This window comes from Leopardus geoffroyi, chromosome C2 (assembly GCF_018350155.1).
Source record: "Leopardus geoffroyi isolate Oge1 chromosome C2, O.geoffroyi_Oge1_pat1.0, whole genome shotgun sequence".
Lineage (NCBI taxonomy): Eukaryota > Metazoa > Chordata > Mammalia > Carnivora > Felidae > Leopardus > Leopardus geoffroyi.
Genome location: NC_059333.1, coordinates 41092403 through 41116811, shown reverse-complemented (window position 1 = coordinate 41116811; position 24409 = coordinate 41092403). Strand labels below are relative to the sequence as shown.

The window sequence follows — 24409 nt, the reverse complement described above, 5'->3', positions numbered from 1 at the left end:
TTTCTCAGGCAGTAGCTCTCAGACACCAGCTGGAGTAAGAGTCATCTGTAAACCTGATTGGGACACCGTAACAATGTGGCTTGTCTTATTTTCATGTATTCTCAGATTTTCCAACATATTCTCTTCTGCACTATAATTATGCTTCTTAAATGCAAGTTCAGAGCTCCCCAAAAGTGCAGAAGTGAAAGAAACAAAGATCTGCTTAAGTCTTAAACCTGCAACTAGCTCAGAATTACTTGCCACCTGCTATTGCTTAAGCAGTCACAGAGACAACCCAGATTCAAGGGATAATGAAAATACTTCACTTCTCAATGGAGAAGTGAAGAATATGCTGTCATCTTTAATTTCTCACAGTCTTCCTTTGGCCCTCAAACTATTTATACTCCTCTTCCATTTAAAGTACCCTGGGGCGCCTGGGTGGCGCAGTCGGTTAAGCGTCCGACTTCAGCCAGGTCACGATCTCGTGGTCCGTGAGTTCGAGCCCCGCATCGGGCTCTGGGCTGATGGCTCAGAGCCTGGAGCCTGCTTCCGATTCTGTGTCTCCCTCTCTCTCTGCTCCTCCCCCGTTCATGCTCTGTCTCTCTCTGTCCCAAAAATAAATAAACGTTGAAAAAAAATTAAAAAAAATAAAATTAAAAAAATAAAGTACCCTAACACCCTTCCAGGACTCAAACAAATTTCATCCTAAGTTTTAAATTCAGGGAATCATCTAAATCAGGTCCAAATGTGGTTCAATTTCCTTAGGAGTAATATTTTTTAACTAAAAATCTTAGAATTAAGAAACAAGTTTTACTTGCACATACTCAGCATACAATGATAAGGTAACCTAAACCTATGCTTTCATTCATAAGATTGAAAAATGGAAAAAGGCACATAGTAGTCACTGATCCATAGTAATTCTGAAATGTAAGTAGGTGCATGTAACCAATCCCTTGATTACAGCCTAATCTTACTCCTTAGGTAGGAGTGGTTCTCTTTTACTAATAGTTCTAATATCAGGACTCTTGGCTTTATTATAGAGTTTTCCTTTATTTTTACAAGAAATGGCCCAGGGTGTCTGGTGGCTCAGTTGGTTAAGCATCTGACTTTGGCCCAGGTCATAATCTCACAGTTCATGAGTTTCAATCCCACATCAGGGCTGTGCCTCTGACAGGACAGAGCCGGCTTGGGATTCTCTCCTTCTCTCTGCCACTCCTCTGTGCTCTCTCTTTCAAAATAAATAAGTAATCACTAGAAAGAAAGAAAGAAAGAAAGAAAGAAAGAAAGAAAGAAAGAAAGAAAGAAAGAAAGAAAGAAAGAAAGAAAGAAAGAAAGAGGCTCATGTAAGCAACTGGCTAGCTTAGTTTTTCAGTCTGCTTCCTGCTTGTAAGAAATTTTTGGCCCAAATGCCTCTTTTGTTTTTGTCCCCTTCAGAGCACACAATTAAAATTCCCTTAAAAACTATGCAGGTTTCCTGTGTATCAGTTAAAATCTACTCCAATAGATTAAAGTGACACCCACATATCTTTTCAATTCAGGCCCCTCTCTAACCTTGGACTGAGAACCAAAGGACTATGCAACAATACCTTTAAGAACCTTAGAATCCTATAGTCTAGCAAAGAGGGTCTAGGAGGCAACATCTTAAATCCATCTGACATCTTAACAGAGAATCTTATAGCTGTAAGTTTCGATATCTTGATCCTGAAGTCATATATACATGTTTTGCAGCATTGTGGATTCAATCTTTATCCTGAGACTATTCCTTACATCAAGAATCTTTTTGTGCCTAGAGAATCTGGGAATAAGAAACAGTATTATTTTCCGAAAAGCAAACCCTAGGTTTAAAATATTTCTTTAAGGTCTGCCTAAAAACTATTTTTCTTTATTATACCTAGGTAAATGAATTAGTCACTACTGACATTCTATCTGGAAATCTCCTTATTCCAGCCCACAGATAGGTATGTACATATAAATCAATTTTCATTATTTGCAGTACTTATGTTCAATAAAATGCCCATGAATACTGAATTAGCAAATACTGAATCATTGCCTCTAAAGGAAATACGGGGTAGATTCCTATGAGCCTCTGATCACATTTCCATCAGCAGATCAGTCCATAATTTTGATGTATGTATGTTTCTATTTAAGTACAATTTACTATACATTATAATGCATTAACATTGAACTTGCAGCCAACAGTCCTATAACTCATGTCTGAACTAAGTTTATCTAATATACATTTTCCCCATAAAGCATACTGCACACTTCTTCCACCTAAGGACACTAGGCACCATGGGAATATAATGCTTCTGACCATTTTAAAATGGTAAAATCACCAACAAGCAAGCAAAAAATGTGAAAATAGTGGTACTAAATAGATGGCAAAAAGGACACCTGTTTACAACACGAGAGCTGAAACAAAAAGGCAGAATGTTGCTGTGTTCGTACTTCAGTTGGGACCATGTCTGTCCTGGGTGATTCAAAATTTGCACTACTCCGGGTAGGTTCACAAATGATTGCAAAACTGTCATGCTATTTTATATGTAATATATTAAAATACATGCCTAATTTTTCACATTACATTGGGAGATCCCAATGCCAAACTTTCCAGAACTCATATCACAGGTTGCCTTTTCCCAGTTTCCAATGACAATTGTTTCTTTGTCCTTTCCAGCCTTTACTAACAGTCTCCTTGAGACCCTTCTGATTTCTGCTCATGACCAGGGCCCAAAGCCAATGCAACATGTGTTTTTTGTTACAAGAGCAACTTCTAAGTACCAATTGTTTGTCAGCTGTTTTTTGCTGAAAACAGTAGAAGCAGATTCTAACCATCTACTTCAAATCATAAAGGCTTAAAACAAAGACCATCGTCTATATCTTACATATCTGTCAGTTGCCATGGATCAACTCAGCAGTTCATCTACTGGTTTTGCCAAGGGTCTCTCCTGTAATTGCAGTTAAGATGGCAACAGTGGAGACTGTAGTCATTCAGAGTCTTGCCTGGGATGCTGGGATAGTGCCTCCACGCAGTCTCAAAGCCTTTCCTCCAAGTTTCTCCACTTAATCTCTTTATGTGATTTCTTCAGCAGGTTGGTCATATTCTCACAGGACTGCACTTCGCAGCCCAAAAAAGTACAAAACAGAAATTGCCAGACCTTTTTGAAGCCTTATAGTGGAACTAGCATACTGTCACCTCACAGTCTTCTATTAACTAAACAGTCACAGAGCTGGTCCAGAAAAAAAAAGAAATAAGCTTTACCTCTTAATGGTGGAGTGAAGAAGAAAAAAAATGCAACAATCTTTAATCCAACAAAGAGCATATCCCTGCTTTATTTCTCACTTCAGTAGAAATCTGTTTTTTCAGTATTAAGCAGAATGTTTTCTTTGTTTTGAGTTAAAGAGGTTTTTTTTCTTTTAATCGGGTTAAGAATTATCCAAAGGGAATTATCACATTTTAAAAATAATATATATTTAAATAATATCTTTTCTCTTTTGATGTATTAGAATGGTAAATTTGGGGCGCCTGGGTGGCGCAGTCGGTTAAGCGTCCGACTTCAGCCAGGTCACGATCTCGCAGTCCGGGAGTTCGAGCCCCGCGTCAGGTTCTGGGCTGATGGCTCAGAGCCTGGAGCCTGTTTCCGATTCTGTGTCTCCCTCTCTCTCTGCCCCTCCCCCGTTCATGCTCTGTCTCTCTCTGTCCCAAAAATAAATAAAAACGTTGAAAAAAAAATTAAAAAAAAAAATTATGGTAAATTTATAAATGGATGCCCTTAATCTGAACCATCCTTGCATTTCTAGAGTAAAACTCTTATGATTAATAAATAAAATTTTTGGGGGTATTATGGATTTTAAAATTGCTTACTTAAGATTTCTAATCAATAACTGAACATGAGGTCACTCTGTAGGTGTGCTGTGGACATGAGTGATCTTTCTCAAGTTTTGGTAGAACTGTTATTCTAGCTTTGTGCAAAGTATTTTGGAAAACTTCCTTATTTTTTCCCTCTGATCTCAAAGAATTTAAATTACATTCTGATTATTCCTTGGAATTGTGAAAGAGATCGTCTGTGAACCCATCTGGGCCTGCCTAGTATTTTTTACATACTTAACTGTCAAAAATTTCTCATTTCATCCCATAGTTCTCTCTCTGACTGGTTTTTTTTAATTTGCACTGGATCGATTTGCTCATTTTTATGAAAATATACACATAAACATTAAAAAGGTTATTAAAATGTTTATAGGACTGAGCAAAATTCTTCTAATCTCTCTGCCTTAATAAATTTACCCATTCTAAGCTATAATTTTGTGTATTTTGGCATTCTCCCAATTTTTATTAGATTAGGAAACAATTTATAGGAGAATCTCATCATTTGTGATTTTATAAGGTAAAAATCTGGAATAGGAAATTTTACCCTGGAAAAAGCTTTTGGGAATGTTTCACTGGAAGCCCAATATATCATTTCCCAATAAATACAAGAGATCAAATTTTCCTCAAGCATTGGAAGAAATTTCTTTTCTTTTTTTTTTTTTTTTTTTAGTACAAGATGAAATATTGGCTTATATTTAGAGGTCACGCAGTATGGAAAGTGCGTATGTTTAAATCCTAGAATCATAATTACATGCAGTGGACCAAGATGCTCACATTATAAAAGGTAGAAGAGAGGTGTGATTAAGTGAACAAAATTCTTCTAACCCATCCCATGCTCACATCAAGGCATATTCGTGGGCCAGAGTGGAGAAATAGAAACTGTAAACCTTCAAGGTTTCGGACTTACAAAAAAGTTTTAGCCTAAGATCCAAAGAGAAGACTGTTTATTCTGGATATTTTTTCTCATTTTGGCTCAAATTTCATGTACTTGGCACATACCCTTCATAGTTTAGGATCAGAGGTTATAGATACTTCTTTGTTTTATTGAAGACTAGTCTATTACTTTTATTTGTTTTCTACTGTCTTTTATGAGTTTTGGAAGACAAAAAATCAAGTTAAAATGCTTTATTCCTTCACATTCAGTCAAGTTTATCATTCAATTTTATTTTTGTTTTAAGATTATCTAACATCTTATTTTATCATAAAGTATATTGTATTAGTAAATTCAACCTATTGAGTTATAACTCTAGCTCCCTACTGTTCTAATATTAATTTTCCAACTGTTCTTTTACATTTGATTTTTAAAGTTTAATTTATTTCAACTTTAGATATCTGCAATTTAATGAAATTTTGGCTTTTAAAATGTTGGTATATCAAAATAATGAACAAAGTAAATTTCAACTTTACTGTTTTATTTCAAAAATATTAACAATATTTAAAGCATTTAATGCAATACTTGCTAAAACAAGCATGATGATTTAACTACATTAATTAAATAAGAAAAATATGAGAAACCCAGAGTTCAAATACATACATCTGTTCTCAAGTCTATAATCATGCCAAAATCTATTGCTGGTTTTATTTAAATTACTATGGTAGAAACTCTTCCTTCTGTCATATGCAGTCACCCTAACTTAGTTTTCCAATTAATTTCTATATTTACTCATGTTTGTAATGAGGACAAGGATTTGAATGTAAAAGAGGAGGACTTATAAAAATACTTCCTTAAAGGTATGTTTATTTGTCATTTAACATTTTCCCTTAGTTTCTTAGAATATTTTTCATTTCTTTATTCATTCAGCTCTTTATGTGTAAATGAGAACTTAGCTTGCGCTAAAATCTGTGCTCATTTGCTGTAAATACAATGTAGAGCAAAATGAATACAGTCTGTCCCTGTAAGGAAATTAAAATATAGTAAGAAAGTTATAATAAGCTAAACTTAAAATTATAATGTAGTTTGATAAAGGGTGTAATAGAGGAAGTACAGTTTCTAAGACATATAGGAAGAGCCTCTACCCAGAGTTGGGGAGTCAGAGACAATAAAAAATAAGGAATAGTTTATGAACAAATTATTTTTGCATAAGGAATTATTTTAGGTTTTTCTTTTCCATATAGTTCTAAGAATTTAGTGCAATTTCTGGACAAAGCTTATGCTTTAATTGTGAACCCTGATGAATTGCGAATTTACTGAGTAGTAAACTCTCTATTTCTTTTATTCCCATTATTTTTGTACGTTAAAACAATTGTTTCCTCATAAAACAAAGTTAATGTAAGAGATAAAGCATTAGAATCAGCCGAAGTTGAATGAAGAAACCACAACATTATTAAATATGAAATCACTGTTTCTCCAAATGGGATCCTAGTTTTAAGGTCCATGTCTGTACTCATGGGAATCCACTAGTTTTTTTTATTTTTTTAATATTGAAAAAAAACCAAGCATGTTTTATTAATAAGACTTTATAGACTAACTCCAACATCAAATTTCTGACTTTCCATTTCTGGACCTTTTGCAAAATTAGTGCTGGTGTTTTGATTAATGGAAAAGGAGAACAGTAACTCAATTTTAAAAATCTAGGGAGAGGTAGTTTCAAAACACAAGGTTCTATGGTAAATAATAAATGGAATAATAAATAATAAAATAATAACTCTTTATTCATATTCTAATTCAGTTTAACAATCAGATTAATATTCTTAGAATTGCCTAAATTTGAAAAACAATAATCTCGGGGCGCCTGGGTGGCGCAGTCGGTTAAGCGTCCGACTTCAGCCAGGTCACGATCTCGCGGTCCGTGAGTTCGAGCCCCGCGTCAGGCTCTGGGCTGATGGCTCGGAGCCTGGAGCCTGTTTCCGATTCTGTGTCTCCCTCTCTCTGCCCCTCCCCCATTCATGCTCTGTCTCTCTCTGTCCCAAAAATAAATAAACGTTGAAAAAAAATAATCTCTATAGACATAGATATTAGAAATAAATGTAACACATTTTCTTTAAATCATACATTCTTTGTAAAAACAACTGTTTTCTAGTTCTCTATGAAGATAAACTTTTTTTTTTTTTTTTTGAGAGAGCGGAGCAGAGGTAGAGAGAGAAAGAATCTTTTTTTAAATCTTTTTTAACATTTATTTATTTTTGAGAGACAGCGCATGAACAGGGAGGGGCAGAGAGAGAAAAAGAGAGAAGGAGACACAAAATCTGAAACAGGCTGTAGGCTCTGAGCAAGATGTCAGCACAGAGCCTGATACAGGGCTCGAACCCATAAACTGTGAGATCATGACCTGAGCCAAAGTCAGATGCTCAACCGACTGAGCCACCCAGGCACCTCATGGAGAGAGAGAGAATCTTAAGCAGGCTCCATGCTCAGCACGTTGCCCAATGTGGGGCATGATTCCACGACCCTGGAATCATGACCTGAGCCAAAATCAAGAGGTAGGCACTCAGCCAACTGAGCTACCCATGCATCCTGAGAATGAACAATTTAAAGTCAAGTTGCTTATCTCATATATGTGCAATAGGCTAGTTCTATTATTTGTGTCTTTTACATTTTCTAGATAACGTTTCTAGGTAAATAGTTTGTGCTACTAACATAATGTTGCTACTAAGTAAACAATTATGATTCTAAATTTCAGAAATCAAGTAGAATAGCATTATTCACCAACATGCTCACCATATCTCAAATATATCTCAAAAGGCTATGATAACAGTCTACGATAAAAACATGTTTTCTCGGGAAGAATTTGACATTTCACAACAGCCTCACCAGCACAAAACTCTACTTAGTGCAGATAACTGGCCCAAAGACATCAAAACTAACCTTATTTTTTATTCTATATACCAACCTACTTTACTAGATTGTTTTGAAGATCAAATGAGAAGACATGTGTAACAGTATTTTTCAAAGTAAAAGTACATGGCAATATAACTGGTTTATTAAAAAGTTTAAACTCATAATAATATACTAAATATTTTTCTAATTATTGATTTTTTCTTTTTTAATTTTTTTTAACGTTTATTTATTTTTGAGACAGAGAGAGACAGAGCATGAACAGGGGAGGGGCAGAGAGAGAGGGAGACACAGAATCAGAAGTAGGCTCCAGGCTCTGAGCCATCAGCCCAGAGCCTGACGCAGGGCTCGAACTCACGGACCACGAGATCGTGACCTGGGCTGAAGTTGGACGTCTAACCGACTGAGCCACCCAGGCGACCCTTGATTTTCTTTTCTTAACAGAGATATTCTCTTTTGTTTTTTGGGTTTTTTTTTGTTTGTTTTGTTTTGTTTCAGGAGTAGAATTTAGTGATTCATCACTTACATATAACACCCAAGGCTTATCACAAGTGCCCTCCTTAGAGCCTTAGAGCTGTCACCCATAGAACCTATGTCCCTACACCCCTCTCCTCCAGCAACCCTCACTTTGTTCTCCATAGTTCTCTTATGGTTTGCCTCCCTCTCTGTTTTTGTTTTATTTTTCCTTCCCTTCCCCTATGTTCATCTGTTTTGTTTCTTAAATTCCACACATGAGTGAAATCATATGGTATTTATCTTTCTCTGACTTATTTTGCTTAGCATAATACAGTCTAGTTCCATCCATGTCATTACAAATGACAAGATTTCATTCTTTTTTGTGGCTGAGTAATATTATATTCTCTCTCTCTCTCTCTCTCTCCCTTCCTCTCTCTCTCTCCTCTTTCTCTCTCTCTCCCCATATACATATATACCACCACTTCTTTATCTATTCATCAGTTGATGAACATTTGGGTTCTTTCCATAATTTAGCTATTGTTGATAGCATTATCAACAAACATCGGGGTGCATGTGCCCCTTTGAGTCAGTATTTGTATATCCTTTAGATAAATGCCCACTAGTGTAATGGCTGGGTTGGTTGTAGGGTACTCCTATTTTTAACTTTCTGAGGAACCTCCACATTGTTTTCTAGAGTGGCTTCACAAGTTTGCATTCCCACCAACAGTGTAAGAGGGTTCACCTTTTTTCTGCATCCTCACCAACATTTGTTGTTTCCTGCATTGTTAACTTAAGCCATTCTGACAAGTGTGAGGTGGTATCTTGTTATGGTTTTGATTTGTATTTCCCTGATGATGAAGGATGTTGAGCATGGTTTCATGTGTCTGCTAGCCATTTGGAGGTCTTCTTTGGAGTAGTGGATTATTTATTTTTTGGTTGTTGAGTCTCATAAGTTCTTTACAGACTTTGAATACTAGTCTTTTTATCCAATGTGTCATTTGCAAATAAAAACTTCTCCCATTCCATAGGTTGCCTTTAGGTTTTGTTGATTGTTTCTTTCACTGTGCAGAAGCTGTTTATCTTGATGAAGTCCCAATAGTTCACTTTTGCTTTTGTTTACCTTACCTCTGGAGAAGTGTCTAGTTAGAAGTTGCTACAGCTGAGGTCAAAGAGATTGCTGACTGTGTTCTCCTCTAGAATTTTAATGGTTTCCTCTTCACATTTAGGTCTTTCGTTCATTTTGAATTTATTTCTTGTATGGTGTAAGAAAGTGGCTCAGTTTCTTTTTTCTGCATGACACTGTCCAGTTTTCCTAATACCATTTGTTGAAGACTATCTTTTTTCCATTGGATATTCTTTCCTGCTTTGTCAAAGATTAGTTGACCATATAGTTGTGGGTCCATTTTTGGGTTCTCTATCCTGTTCTATGGATCTATGTGTCTGTTTTTGTGCCAGTACCATACTGTCTTGATGATTACAACATTTGAATACAGCTTGAAGTCTGGAATTGTGATGCCTCCAGCTTTGGCTTTCTTTTTCAACATTACTTTGGGTATTTGAGGCCTTTTCTAGTTTCATACAAATTTTAAAATCATTTGTTCTAGCTCTGTGGAGAATGTTGGTGTTATTTTGATAGGGATTGCTATGAATATGTAGATTGATTTGGGTAGTAGTGACATTTTAACAATATTTGCTCTTCCAATCCATGAGCATGGAATGTTTTTCCAATTCTTTGTATATTCTTCAATTTCTTTCGTAAGTGTTTTATAGTTTTCAGAGTATAGATCTTTTACCTCTTTGACTAGGTTTAGTCCTAGTTATCTCATCGTTTTTGGTGTAATGGTAAATGGAATTGATTCCTTGATTTCTCTTTCACCTGCTTCATTATTGATGTATAGAAATGCCATAGATTTCTTTACATTGATTTCATATCTGTGACTTTGATGAATTCATGAATCAGTTCTAGCAGTGTTTTGGTGGACTCTTCTAGGTTTTCCACATACAGTATCATATCGTCTGTGAAGAGTGAAAGTTTGATCTCTTTCTTGCCAATTTGTATGCTTTTATTTCTTTTTGTTGTCTGATTGCTGAGGCTAGGACTTCCAGTATTATGTTGAACAACAGTTGTGACAGTGGACATCCTTGTCTTGTTCCTGACCTTAGGAGAAAAGCTCCAAGACTTTTCCCATTGAGGATGATATTTGTTGTGGGTCTTTCATATATGTCCATTATGATGTTGAGTCATGTTCCTTCTGTCCCTACTTTCTTGAGGGTTTTTTTTTTTTTCATCAAGAAAAGATGCTGTATTTTGTCAAATTCTTCTCTGCATCTATTGAGAGGATCATATGGCTCTTGCCCTTTCTTTTATTAATGCAGTGTATCACATTGGTTGATTTGCAGATACTGAACTACCCCTCCATCCCAAGAATAAATCCCACTTGATCGTGGTGAATAATTCTTTAATGTACTGTTGGATTCAATTTGCTAGTATGTTGTTGAGAATTTGTGTATCCATGTTCATTAGGGATGTTAGTCTGTAATTCTCCTTTTTAGTGGGATCTTTGGAATCTTTAGTGGGACCTTGGAATCAAGGTCATGCTGGCCTCATAGAATGAGTTTGGAAGTTTTCTTTCCATTTCCATTTCCTCTGGAGCACGATTGGGATACAAAACTCCAAATCTTAAAGGATCCAGCTAGGCATGGACCTACTCCTCTCCTCCAGAGGAGAGCCTTGCAGCACTGAGCCTGGCTCCATTCTGTCCCAGAAAAGGGATGGTCATGCAGGTGCCTAGAGTTTATGGTGAAGCATAGCAAAAAGCTCCACCCAAGTTATCTGCCCTCTGCATATACCTCTGTCCCCTGCTGTTGAGAGGCTGCTCAGAGGCACCAGCCAGGTCTTTTGTCCTTGGGTAGGCAATATACCCTCTTCCAAATGCACTCCAGGAAGGGGAATGTTCTTTCCCAGTGCAACCCAGGGAATCCCCAAGTCACACTCTCCACGGTGTGCTCCCAGGGTCTCAGCCTCCTTCTCCCCAGGAACATCACTGCCTGTCTGGATTGACTCCTGCAAATGGCACTAATTTCCAAAACTTCAGAATTTGAGCTCCACTGCTTGCAAAAACTTGCAATAGTCCATTCCTCTCAATTCCTCAGTCAGTGGTTTTGGGGGAATGCTTTTTTGTGCAAACCTGACACAATGCTCTCTCTCCCCATCTCTCCTCCTCTCCATGAAAGGGCTCTCTACCATCCATAGCACTGCAGCTTTTCCGTCTCCCAATTCTCATCCCTGCATCTATCTGATATCTGCCAGATTCTCTCTCTCAAATTATGCAGGTTGCTCTCTTAATCCTCAGAATGATTTCCTAGGTGTTCAAAATGCTTTGATGTTGATCTAGCTGTATTCAAGAGATGAGACAAGCCCAGGGTCCCCTTACAACTCTGCCATCTTAACTCCTCCTTCCAATTATTGATTTTCAACTATGATTGATATTTTTTTCCTCATTTTTGTCATCTTGAAAATTGTCTACAATACTTTGAGTTCTTAAAGTTATTTAAATTTTAGTCCCATTTAAAATTTCAATTTCAAACTCAGCTTAAGTCTTGCAATGACTCATAACTGCTTTGATATGGATATCATGATATCACTTAATTCTACCTTCTCCCTTTAAGACTATACTTCCCATAATAGAGGATTATTTTTACCTTCTGTGCTGGTCATTGCTGCTTCTTGAACTCTGACCTGCCCTCTAATACCCTTTGTGAATGTCAGACAACCAAAACAAGGTGGTTGTCCCATTTGTGAGTTATCTGTGAGCAACCCAAATGAGACTCAACCTCTTTGACTCCACTCAGTTGTACATTATCTGCTGGGTTCCCTTTACCCAAGAAGTAGTACTATATTGTGGGGTATAGTTATGGGAAGTCAAGTTGGATATCTTGGTTGTTGTTCCTTGATCCTGAGGGAAGTCTCACATGCTGGCCTTAACAAATGGTGAGGATGTGGGCTGCTCACATGTTTGTCTCTCAACCCTGCCACCCCTCTCTAATTCTTTTCTCTCCTACTCACATAGCATAATATGATCTTCAGGACTTTGCCTAAGCAGACATCCGACTGGAGCATGGATGCAAGTCTATAGTTTTGAAAGACATCCTCACCCCTTCTAGTAATTCTCTTGGAGTTTTCCTTTCATTTGGCAAGAGGAATATTCTAAGTAGATGGGGAACAAATATGGATCTGATCATTGAAGCTACAGACATGGATTGCATTTCTCAAAGACAGCTAACTGATTTTTCATTTACCGAGTAACTCATCAAGGGTCAACTCTGGGACAATAAAAATACCAGGATCTAAGGGTAAAGTAAGTAAAATTAGACATGGTTGCTATCATAAAATCAATAGTATATGGGTGAGTAGATTGCAGATATTGACCAAATCATACAATAAAAGCAAAATTACACCTAGGTCATTTTATTTCTTCTAATGGTGAATTAAATGGCATCATTAAATAAAATAATTTTGTTATATCAACAAAAACGATAAATGTAATAAACATAATTCTGAGAAAAAATAAAGCCAGACAGAAAAAATATGAACATAGGGAAAACTACCTAAAGCATGAGAAGTAAGATGGTAATTTCCTTTGGGAGGAGAATAGATGGATTGAGAAGAAGCTAAGGGGGCATCTGAGATTCAGGGTAATGTTCTAATTTTCAGCAGGCTTTTGGTTTTCTGGATATACTTCTTTTATCATAGCATGTCAAATTGCCCTCTGCTTCATGCATTATTTAATATGTATGTTTGCATATGGAGAAGTGCTATGGACTAAACTCTGTCCCCTCCCCCCCAAATTCACATGTTAAAACTCTAACTCCAATGGGACTATATTTGGAGGTAGGGCCTATAAGGAGGTAATTAAGGTTAAATGAGGCCATAGGGTAGGGTCCTAACCTAATAGGATTAGTGGTATTATAAAAAGAGGAATAGGGAAAAAATTCTCTTTCTATGAGCACACAGTGAGATGGCAACCACCTATAAGGCAAAAAGAAAAGACCTCAGCATGAAATTTACCTTGATGGCACCTTGATATTGGGCTTTCCAGCCTATAAAACTGTGAAAAATAAATTTCTGTTGTTTAAGCCACCCGATCTCTAGTATTTCAGTATAGCAAACAAAGCTGACTAAGATAGATGGTGATCATGAGTTTGGTTTTGCACATATTAAGTTTAGGCTGGCTTTAAACTAAGAAAAGTTGTCTAGTAGGAAGTTGAAGGTAGAATTCAGAGATGTTGACATGTACAAATCTATTTAAAAATATATGTTTTTGAGTTAACTTTGACAATGTGGTAGTTGAAGAGATGTTAATAAGATTACAAGGGAAGTAGTAGAAAGTGAGAAATTTACTAAGAAACAGGCCTCCTCAAGAAATGATAACATTTAAAGTTGCATAAAGGCTGAGACTAGAAAAGAGATGAAGAAGCACTTGCCAGAAAGTTCAGTAGACCAAGAAGTGCTAGTTATGTCAAGAAAGAGAAGATACATATGACCTAGTCAAAAGCTAATTTTAGTACAGAGCAATAGCAAGGTGTCAGATTAGAACAGGCCAAGAAGTGGCTTGGAAGCAAGGAAATGGAGACACCACACAGAGACAAATATTTCTAGAAAAAAAAATTTAATATTTAGGAGATTAGCAAGAAAGAGCTGAAGGGAAGAGCCCAATGTATTCTATACAATAAAAAGTGTAATCTTTTGTGTGAATTTCCTGCATCAAAGTTAAGACGCCAAACACCAGTGGAAGCATCACTCTTAGATAAAAGGGGGACATTGCCTTGTCAGTAGCAGGAGAAGCATAGGATACGGACAGACAAAAGTCATTTTTTAATGTTTATTATCATGAGGTTGAAGGAGGTCCCCTCTTTACAAATTCTTTTTTTTGGTGAATCATAGGGGAATCATAACCACTGGGCAGGGAAGATGGAAGGTCAGAAATTTTGGTAGAGTGGAAATGGTTTGAAAAGGGCATTGCTTAAATAGATGAATGTATGTTTTTCAAAGACATACAGCAAGATTTCTGAGCAGTGTTGAAGGACCCGCTAAAGGGCAGTGCCCATGAATTTACAGTGAAACCAGAAGACCCATTTGGATAATTCTTGCCATAGTGCATGACTAGCTGGGTTTAGGTGCAGAGATATTGGGTGTTTGGTTTCTTCCAGAACTGGGATTTTGTCAAATGAATGCAAGTAAAACAGAATCAAGAACGTTGATGGTGCTGGAAAACTTATTTTTTGAATAATAACTAATTAATCTAAGCTAAATCACAAGAAAATGAAAAAAGAGAAGGCCAATGTATTAGGGTAAAGAAGAAAAGTCAATGGGCTAGCGTCTGACTGCAATAAAAGTTAATTAAATAATTTATTAAATAAATATTTAGATAAACTAAGTATGAGAGAACTTTATGACCAGAGTGAAATACTGAAGAAACTTCGAGAGGTAGATGGAGTAGGAGGTTGTAAGGGAATAAATGTGGATGACTCTGGAGATAAGAATGTCAAGAACTACGTATGATGATGGATAAATCACTTGAGTGCTGAAGTGACCTAGAAAGATGACAACTTCTGTTCTTTAGGAGGTCTGTTACATATATGTCAAATTCTTTGAAAGATCAGAAATAATGGTCTGGAAGCCATCAAATGACAACAGGAAGGGATTAAGTGATTTATACGAAAGACTTAAACAATTTTTTATATTTAGTTTTACAAAAAAGTTAATGATAATCTGGGTGGATGGAACAACAAGGAGGAGGAGTAACTCCAATCTTACCTAATGTATGTGACATTTGAAAAAGTTGTTACTTCTTGAAAATATTCTTCTAGACAAATGTTTTCATGAGAGAGGGAGCTTCACTTAAAACAAGGAAATTAAGAAAACACTCATAGAAGGGTTTGCAAAGTGAAGGGAGTTTACTAATTATGAAGCTTGATTCTAGTGGGTACAAAAAAAGGATTTGAAGAGAGGGGCAGTAGGTTGGGTGTGGAGCTGTGTCAGATATGATAAAGATTTTAGGTTATGGTTTTTAAAGAATCTATGATGGAAGGATTAAATGTTTTTGCTGACTGATGAAGACAGAGATAGAGAAAATATATGAATTTAGTCTGGAAAGTTGCTTGAAGGAGAGTGGACACTGAACCTAGAAGCTGGTGAACATGTCATCTGAAATGATTAGGAACACAGGAGCCACATTCCTTCCACCAGCACCCTTGCTGTTAGACCCAGAATTCAGATTCACATTCTAAGTGGACTGGATTGTCAATGGTGAATTCAAACACTATCAATGGCATCAGTATCCATAGTACAGCAATCATAAAAAAAGAATGAGATCTTGCTATTAGCAACAGCATGGATGGATCTAGAGGGTATTAAGCTAAGTGAAATAAATCAGACTGAGAAAGACAAATACCATATTATTTGACACATGTGTGGAATCTAAAAAATATGGGGCACCTGGATGGTTTAGGCCGTTAAGCATAAGAATTCACCACAGGTCATGATCCTTCATGAGCCTGAATATGCGGGACTTGAACCCACAAAACTGGAAGAGTATTTTTGTCCTCCCATCTGGCTCTTGCTACCAGCCTTCAATGCAGCCTAATGGCTAGAACTCTAGTGGCCACTTTAGATCAGAAGGTGGTCTTGAGGAACAACATGGAAAAATAGGATTCTAGATCCTCAATCGTATCCTGGAACTGCCATTATTTTAGTATTTTTCTATTAAATGCAATTGATCATCACTTAAAGCCAAGAAAGCACGCTGTCCAGGGGCGCCTGGGTGGCTCAGTCGGTTGAGCATCCGACTTCGGCTCAGGTCATGATCTCGGTTGGTGAGTTTGGGCTCCGCATTGGTCTCTGCATTGGGCTCCGGGCTGAGAGCTCAGGGCCTGGAGCCTGCTTCCGATTCTGTGTCTCCCTCTCTCTCTGCCCCTCCCCCACACATGCTCTGTCTCTTTCTGCCTCTCAAAAATAAAGAAAATTAAAAAAAATTTAAGAAAGTATGCTGTCCAGAACCCAGTGAGAGAAATTATTTCACAAGTGAGGGAAATGTTAAGTACTTTCTTAGAGATGAAGTCAGTTGATAAACTGAAATGTGCTTATTGATTAAGCAAAGCAGGCCATTGATGAACTTAACAAAAGAAGTTTCATGACCAGTGGCACCTAAAGTAAAGATAATAGCAAATTGAAAAGAAATAGAAAATGAGAAAATGCAGACAATCTGAATATATAATGTAGTAGAAGCTTGTCTCTGAAGAGGAGTATAAGGTTAGGAACAACAACTGGAGGGAGCATAGCACTCAAATGTGTCGATGTTTTTCGGTTTGTTGGTTTTGTTTTGTTGTAAGAGGGAAATAATTAGAAATGCTTGATTTACTTTATTCATTAAAATCTTGTGTATTTTCCAGAGAACAAACTGAGGGTTGCTGGAGGGGTGTTGCATGGGGAAACGGGCTAAGTGGGTGATGGGCATTAGCAGGGTACTTGTTGGGATGAGCACTGGTTGTTCTATGTAAGTGATCAAACACTGAATTCTACTCTTGAAACCATTATTACACTATGTGTTAACTACCTTGGATTTAAATAAAGTTTTAAAACAAGAGATGAAAAAAAATCTTAGTATTTTCTTTTGGCATTGGGGAATTTTATCTGTCTGTCGATATCTATCTATCTATCTATCTATCATCTATCCATCCAGAGATAGAAGCATTTTTTAAATGGTGTGAATTTTTACTTATGTGTGATGCCATAAGTGAAATTTCTAAATAAAGTAAATCAATTTAAGGCAGTTATAAAATAAATAGTCATGGGGATTTAATGTACAGCATGGGGAATATAATTAATAATATTGTAATAACATTGTGTGGTGACAGCTGGTAACTAGACTTACCTTGGGGATCATCTTGTAATGTATAAAAATATTGAATCACTATGATGTACACCTGAAACTAATTGGACATTTTATGTCATTATACTTCAATAAAACATTTAAGGATCTTTCAAATGAAATAAATAAACATAACAATTAAACAGAGACAAGTGCCACACTTTATGGCACAGAATATAAAATAAATTTACACCTGTATAGCCTTACTTTATAAACTCTCGATAGTTATTGCTAATTGTATCAGAATATTTTTAACAATAAATATATTTAGCCTTAGGATCAGACTCACTTTAAAGTTTCACTTGGAGTCCAGCTTTGAAATGAGAGTTATCCTAAGAGAATATTTTAGTAGTGAAATATCTGAAATTAAAACCGAGAACTTCATGGTGAATTTGAGAAGGAAGATTTCAGGAAGACTTCTATGGCAAATTGTTTATGTGCCAATAAATTCTATAATAGACATTTTCACCAGTCTGCTAAAATTTCATCCAAGAAAAATAGTATAAGGAATGAATTTATCTCATGTTCTGTTCCCTCTCAAAACAGTAATTATATATATATATATATATATATATATATATATATATATATATATATATTTAAAAACCTACAATTTATACCATATGCTTCCCAGAACATCTTTATACCTAAGACTCTGGATAAGTATAAAACCTTCATTGAGGAGAGACAAACAATCTACACATTAAGGTCTCTGCAGAATTAAATGTATGTATTTGTATTTTGAAATCATGTGAAAAATACATAAACCATTATATATTTACGCCCTAATGGGTATATCCAGAGGACGATAATAACCAGAAACATGATTTTCTATACTTGAAGATTATGACTAAAATGCTTTAAAGTATGAAATAGTTTGGGAGGAAACAAATCACTCTTCCTTATCACTGATTCTATCAACTTGCAAACAACAAAACCCTTCAATAAAATTGCTGGAGGCCCCTCTAACACTGTAGTATTGTGCATGCGCATGAAGAGAGAATGTGAGACATCAGGCCTATTCTCTGTTATGGCCTTGTTAATGCTCATCCATCTATCCCATTAAGCTCACTAAATAAAATAAAAATGGACAAAGAATACACCACAGTGATTTCCAAATTTAGATACAATTTCAATTTTTCTGATATCCACATACATTTCCACTTTCAAAAAAGATTACTCCAAAAATAATGTTTCAGTATGAAGAAAGATTTTATGTGAAATTTTGTGTCATGGATTTTTCCAAAAGGCATTTTCACCCAACTCTAAAACTGTTACATGAACGCAGATATTTCTCTTTTTTGTACATTATTAAAATTGTTAATATCTTAAAATTACACCCAATTATCACCAACACGTAAGAGCTGAAGTCACATTAGATTTCTAAGTAGGTATGTATTTATATATTTATTTCAATAGATAATATATGTAATATGATTTCAAGGTAATAGAAATGTTGCAAATGAGACTGTAAGGAAAAGTCTATTTCTCATACCCCAGTCCTTGATTTTCTGAGAGACAATCACTGTTACTCGTTGATTATCTTTCTATAGGTAATTTGTGAAAATATATATTAATCAATATGGATATAGAACCTGATTTTTAATAAATGCGAGTAGCATATTTCTATGCAAGTTTCTAAAGATATGTCTAAGACATATATTCTAGAATATATTCTAGAATATTTAATTTAATATTTAAATCTAAATATTAAGTTTAAACTAAATACTCTAGAATATTTAGAATATATAGTCATCTTACTGTATTTAATCAAAATGTTATTCCAAAACTTTAGATAAAACATTTATGCCCACCCCACCTCCCTACTGTACCCTTCCACTCCCTGTCCCCTATCAAAGCAGCACCCATACCCACTTCTGGTTACTCTTTACTGAATTTTTCTGTTCTATCTTTTCTACAGAAATTCTCATTATTTGAGATTATCTTCTAAATTAATTGATTTATTTACATTTTTGTTGCTTATCTTCTACTATTAGAATGAAAGCTACTTGAGGGGAGGAACTCTTGCTTTTCAATATTTAAAATTCCTTGTACTGGGAACAGTGCACACCAGATAATAAGGCCTAATGCTTTTCTACCTTGTGCCCCTCACTAAACAATGTCTCAAACATCATTCAGTCCCATAGAAAATACTTTTACTTTTACCACGACATGTCATTGCACAAATATACCAGTTTACTTGACTAGTTACCTAATAATGGACATCTAGGTTGTTCACATTATTTTGATAAGACAAACAATTCTGCAGTGAATATACTGACTACATGTATATATTCATTTTTTGTTCACATATGCAAATATAACTGTTGGATAAATTTCTAGAGTAGATTTGCTGAACTGAAGGGCGCACATATTTTTACATTGATGCATTTTGCCAAATTATACTCTCAAGAGATTGTTCCAATTTAAATTCTCTACAACAATGTATGAGAATGAGTGCTTTCAAAAATTCTCATTAATACAGTGTGGTGTTATTTTAATTTTTTTTCTTATTATGACTGAGTTTGAGCATATTTTTGAGTATATTTTTACATATATAAAAATCAATGTATTTTCTATTGCCAAATTGTCCTCTACACATAATTTTTTCAGGAGTTTGTTGATTTATGGACTTTCATTAATATAAAAGTGAATAAAATAGCTCATGTTTTTTATTTGGACTGGATTTTAGTCTTTTTCTATACATCCACAATTTTAATTTTTGCACACTCCCATCAGTCACTTTTTTCTTTTGACTGTTAAGTTTACTTCTGTGTTTAGAGAACCATTTTTAAGACCATAAAAAGTATCATATGTTTTCCATTATGTATTTTGTGACTTCATATTTTTTTTACTATAATTGTGGATCATCTGAAATTTATCTCCCTGTAAGAGAAGATGTTAGAATTCAAGTGTTTTTCCCTTACAGGTAGCCCATTATCCCAGTTCTATTTATTACATGATACTTCTTTTCCAATCAATGTGGAATATCATTTTAATTCTGAACTGAACAATTAGGTTCAATACCTAAATTCTCTATTTTGTTCTATCTTTTTTATGTCTACATATGATAAGATGACCATGGTTACATAATATTTTTCAGTTTCTCATAAAGTTGATCCCCTCTCATACTTTTTTAACATTTTCCCAATGATTTTTGTGATTTTGAGCGTAAGAAACAACTTGTCTGTATCCAAGAATATCTTATTGCTATTTAATTTGGATATATTTAAATATACAGATTAATTTCCATAACAAAGCAAATATTACAATAAAGCAAATGTCACAATAAGGTGAGTCAAATGAATTTCTTGGTTTCCCAGTGTATATAAAAGTTTTGTATATACTATACTGTACTATATTAAGTGTGCAATATTATGTCTAAAAAAACAATGTACACAGTTTAATGTAAAAATATGTTATTGCTAAAAAATGCTAACCATCATCTGAGCTTTCAGTAAGTCAATCTTTTTGCTAGAGGAGCGCCTTGTGTCTGTGTTGATGGCTACTAACTGATCAGAGTGGTGGTTGCTGAAGGCTGCAGTGGCTGTGGCAATTTCTTAAAATAAGACAACAACGAAGTTTGCTGCATTGATTGATTTCCTTTCACCAACGATTTCTCTGTAGCATGCCATGCAGTTTGACAGCACTTTACTTACAGTAGAACTTCTTGCATAATCGGAGTCAATCCTCTCAAACTCTGCCACTGCTTTATCAACTAAGTTTACATAATATTTTAAGTCCTCTGTTGTTATTTCAACAATCTTCGCAGCATCTTCACCAGGAGTAGATTCCATCTTAAGAAACCACTTTTCTTTGCTCATCCAAAAGAAGCAACTCCTCATCTGTTCCAGTTTATTGCAGAAATTCAGTCACCTCTTCAGGCTCCTCTTCTAATTCTCATTCTCTCGTTGTTTCCACCACATCTGCAGTTACTTCTTCCACTGAAGCTGAAATCCTTCGAAGTCATCCATGAGGATTAGAAACAACTGTTTCCAACTGCTGTTAAATTAGATGTTTTTACATCTTCCCATGAATTATGAATGTTCTTTCTGGCATCTAGGATGATGAACCGTTTAAGGAGGGTGTTCAATTGACTTTGCCCAGATCCCTGGGAGGAATTGCTATCTATGGTAGCCAAAGCCTTACAAAACATATTTCTTAACACAATAAAACTTGAAAGTCAAAATTACCCCTTGATCTATGGGCTGCGGAATGTATGTTGTGTCAATAAGCATGACAACAACATTAATCTTGTATATTTCCATCAGAGCTCTTGGGTAACTGGGTGCATTGTCATTAAGCAGTAATATTTTGAAAGGAATCTTTTTTTCTGAGCAGTAGGTCTCAAGAGTGGGCTTAAAATATTCAGTAAACCATGTTGCAAACAGATGCACTGTCATCTAGAATTGTAGAGCACAGAGTAGATTTAGCATAATTCTTAAAGACCCTAGGATTTTTTAAATGGTAAAAGAACATTGGCTTCAAATGAAAGTCACAGACTGCATTAATCCTAAGAAGAAAGTGAACTTGTCCTTTGAATATTTGAAGCCAGCCATTGACTTCTCCCCGCTAGCTATGAAAGTCCTAGATGGTACCTTCTTCCAATATAAGGCTATTTTGTGTACACTTGAAATCTGTTTTTTAGCATAGCTGCCTTCATTAATGGTCTTAACTACATCTTCTGGATAAACTGCTGCAGCTTCTACATAAGCATTTGCTGCCTCACTTTGCACTTTTACGTTATAGAGAAGGCTTCTTTCCTTAAACTTTAAGAGTCAACCTCTCTAGCTTCAAAATTTTCTCCTGCAGCTTTTTCACTTCTCTCACCTTTCATAGCCTTAAAGAGAGTTAGGGCCTTGCTCTAAATTAGGCTTTAGTTTAAGAGAATGTTGTGGTTGGTCTGATCTTCTATCCAGACTATTTAATTTTTCTCCATCTCAGCAATAAGACTGTTTCACTTTCTTTTTTTTTTTTTTTTTTTTAATGTTTATTTATTTTTGAGAGACAGAGAGACACAGAGTGTGAGCAGGGAGGGGCAGAGAGAGAGTGAGACACAGAATCCCAAGCAGGCTCCAGGTCCTGAGCTGTCAGCACAGAGCCCAACGTGGGGCTTGAACCCACGAGCTGTGAGATCATGACCTGAGCCGAAGTCGGACACCCAACCGACTAAGCCACCCAGGCGCCCTGAGACTGTTTCACATTCTTATCATTTATGTGTTCACTGGAGTACCACTTCTAATTTCCTTCAACAACTTTTCCTTTGTATTCATAAGTTAGTTTAACTGTTTGACACAAAAAGCGTAGCTTTCAGCCTATCTCAGATTTCAACATGCCTTCCTCCCTTAGGTTTACTCATTTCTAGCCTTTGATTTCAAGTGAGAGACATGAAACTTTTCGAGTTTCATTTGAACGCTTCGATGCCATTGTAGTGCTAATAACTGGCCTAATTTCAATATTACTGTTAAGTTCACTATCTTATTCGAGTGCAGTTCATTGTGCCCCAAAACAATTACAATAGTAACATCAAAAAGCACCGATCACAGATCATCATAGCAAATATAATAATGATGAAAAAGTTTCAGACATTGTGAGAATTACCAAAATGTGACACAGAGACATTAAATGAGCAAATGTGTGGTTGGAAAAATGGCATCAATTGACTTGCTTGATGCAGGATTGCCATAAACTTTTCAATTTGTAAAAAAAAAAAAAAACAACAATATCTGCAAAGCACAAAAAAAGAGGTATGCTTGTATTTAACCAAATCCCTATTGAACACCGCTAGAGTTAATGGATTAATTCAATTAATACTTGACTCAATGTATGAATGCAGAAGTTTTTATCTACTATTCTCCTGTTGTATATTTAGCTTTTTCTAATATTTTTCTATTGCTTAAAAAATGTGTTAAATTCTATTAAAAACTAGAATGGATTTTCAAAAATTAGATATGCCCCCATATTTTACTTTCTGTTTTTTTAAATTTTTCTTATATACTTCACCTGTAATATCTGCAAAGCACAAGAAAGAACAGTAAAGAAAAAAAAAAAGGTATGCCTGTACATAACCAAAGATACAATATTTGTTTATGATTATCATGATTCCACCCTAGTCCAGTATCCACTTGGACAGCCATTTTGGTAGAGTAAGGTAGACAAGAACTGCCTAAATATTTGCATTTATTAACCAAATATATACGCATTTTTGTGATTTTGGTCTTATTATCTCTGCCTGGGGTTTGATCTGTAGCAGTTGAATACAAACTTTTATCAATTCCTTTTACCAAAACTATATTTTTGCTCTCTGCTCAGCCAATGACCTATGATATTGACACACGGTTTTGTTTTGGAAACTTGTTCAGGAAACACTTCATTATTCTGAACCTATAAAAATATTAGGTGGTAATTTCTTTAAAATTCAATGCTAACATCTTGCTTTTTATATTTTAGTATTTAATGACACTTGAATTATTTTGCATATTTATGACATAAGGCAGGAATCTAATTTTATTTTATTTTTCCCATCTGGAGAGCCAACTACATAGAAACATTTATTAACATGTTCATTACTTAAAAACTAATCTGTTTTGGCATTTCTATCATTTGTTAAGTTTTCATAAATATACGTGTCTGTTCTTGTCTATAACCCTGCAACAATACTAAACAATATTACTAAATTAATAAACAGTAAATTAAACACAAATACTAAACCCAGCTAAGGTACTGTTCTTTAGAATTAACTTTAAATAAATATTGATACTTCATAAGTGATGCTGCTACAATTTCTTATTTTTCTTCAAAATTTTCATTTATTGTTGACCCTAATTCTTTGATATAAATTTATTAAGTTGATTGCTCCTATAAGGCCTCAAATTAAATTGGATTTCTAGATTCATGTCCTCAAAACTAATATCTGTATGAAGTGCTTCATTTTGTATGATGTTTTCTTAGATATCTTTTATGATATCAATGTCCCCTTTAATTCTAGTTTGCTAGGAATACATATAAATTTCTACATGATTTAATAATTTTTTTTCATTAACCCTATTGGTTCTTATTTTAGTTCTGTATTTATTTATTCATTTATTCATTTATTAAATTCAAGTTAGTTAACATACAGTGTAGTTTGGTTTCAGGAGTAGAACCCAGTGATTTATCACTCATATCTAACACCCAGTGCTCATCCCAACAACTGCCCTCCTTAATGCCAATCACCCATTTAGCCCATCCCCCCCTCACCTCTCCTCCAGCAACCCTGTTTGTTCTCTTTATTTAAAAGTCTCTACGTTTTTTTATCCTATTTTTCCTTCCCTTATGTTCATCTGTTTTGTTTCTTAAATTTCACATATGAGTGGAATCATATGATATTTGTCTCTGATGGACTTATTTCACTTAGCATAACAC

At 35.3% G+C, this 24409-nt stretch overlaps 1 long non-coding RNA gene across 1 annotated transcript; it reads left to right on the top strand.

The window, feature by feature from the left end:
* Positions 1-1271: 1271 nt before the first annotated feature.
* LOC123610753 lies at positions 1272-22055 on the top strand. Its single transcript, XR_006718284.1, has 3 exons — positions 1272-1659; positions 1875-1937; positions 22017-22055. It is a non-coding gene; the product is annotated as an uncharacterized LOC123610753 (long non-coding RNA).
* Positions 22056-24409: the final 2354 nt, after the last annotated feature.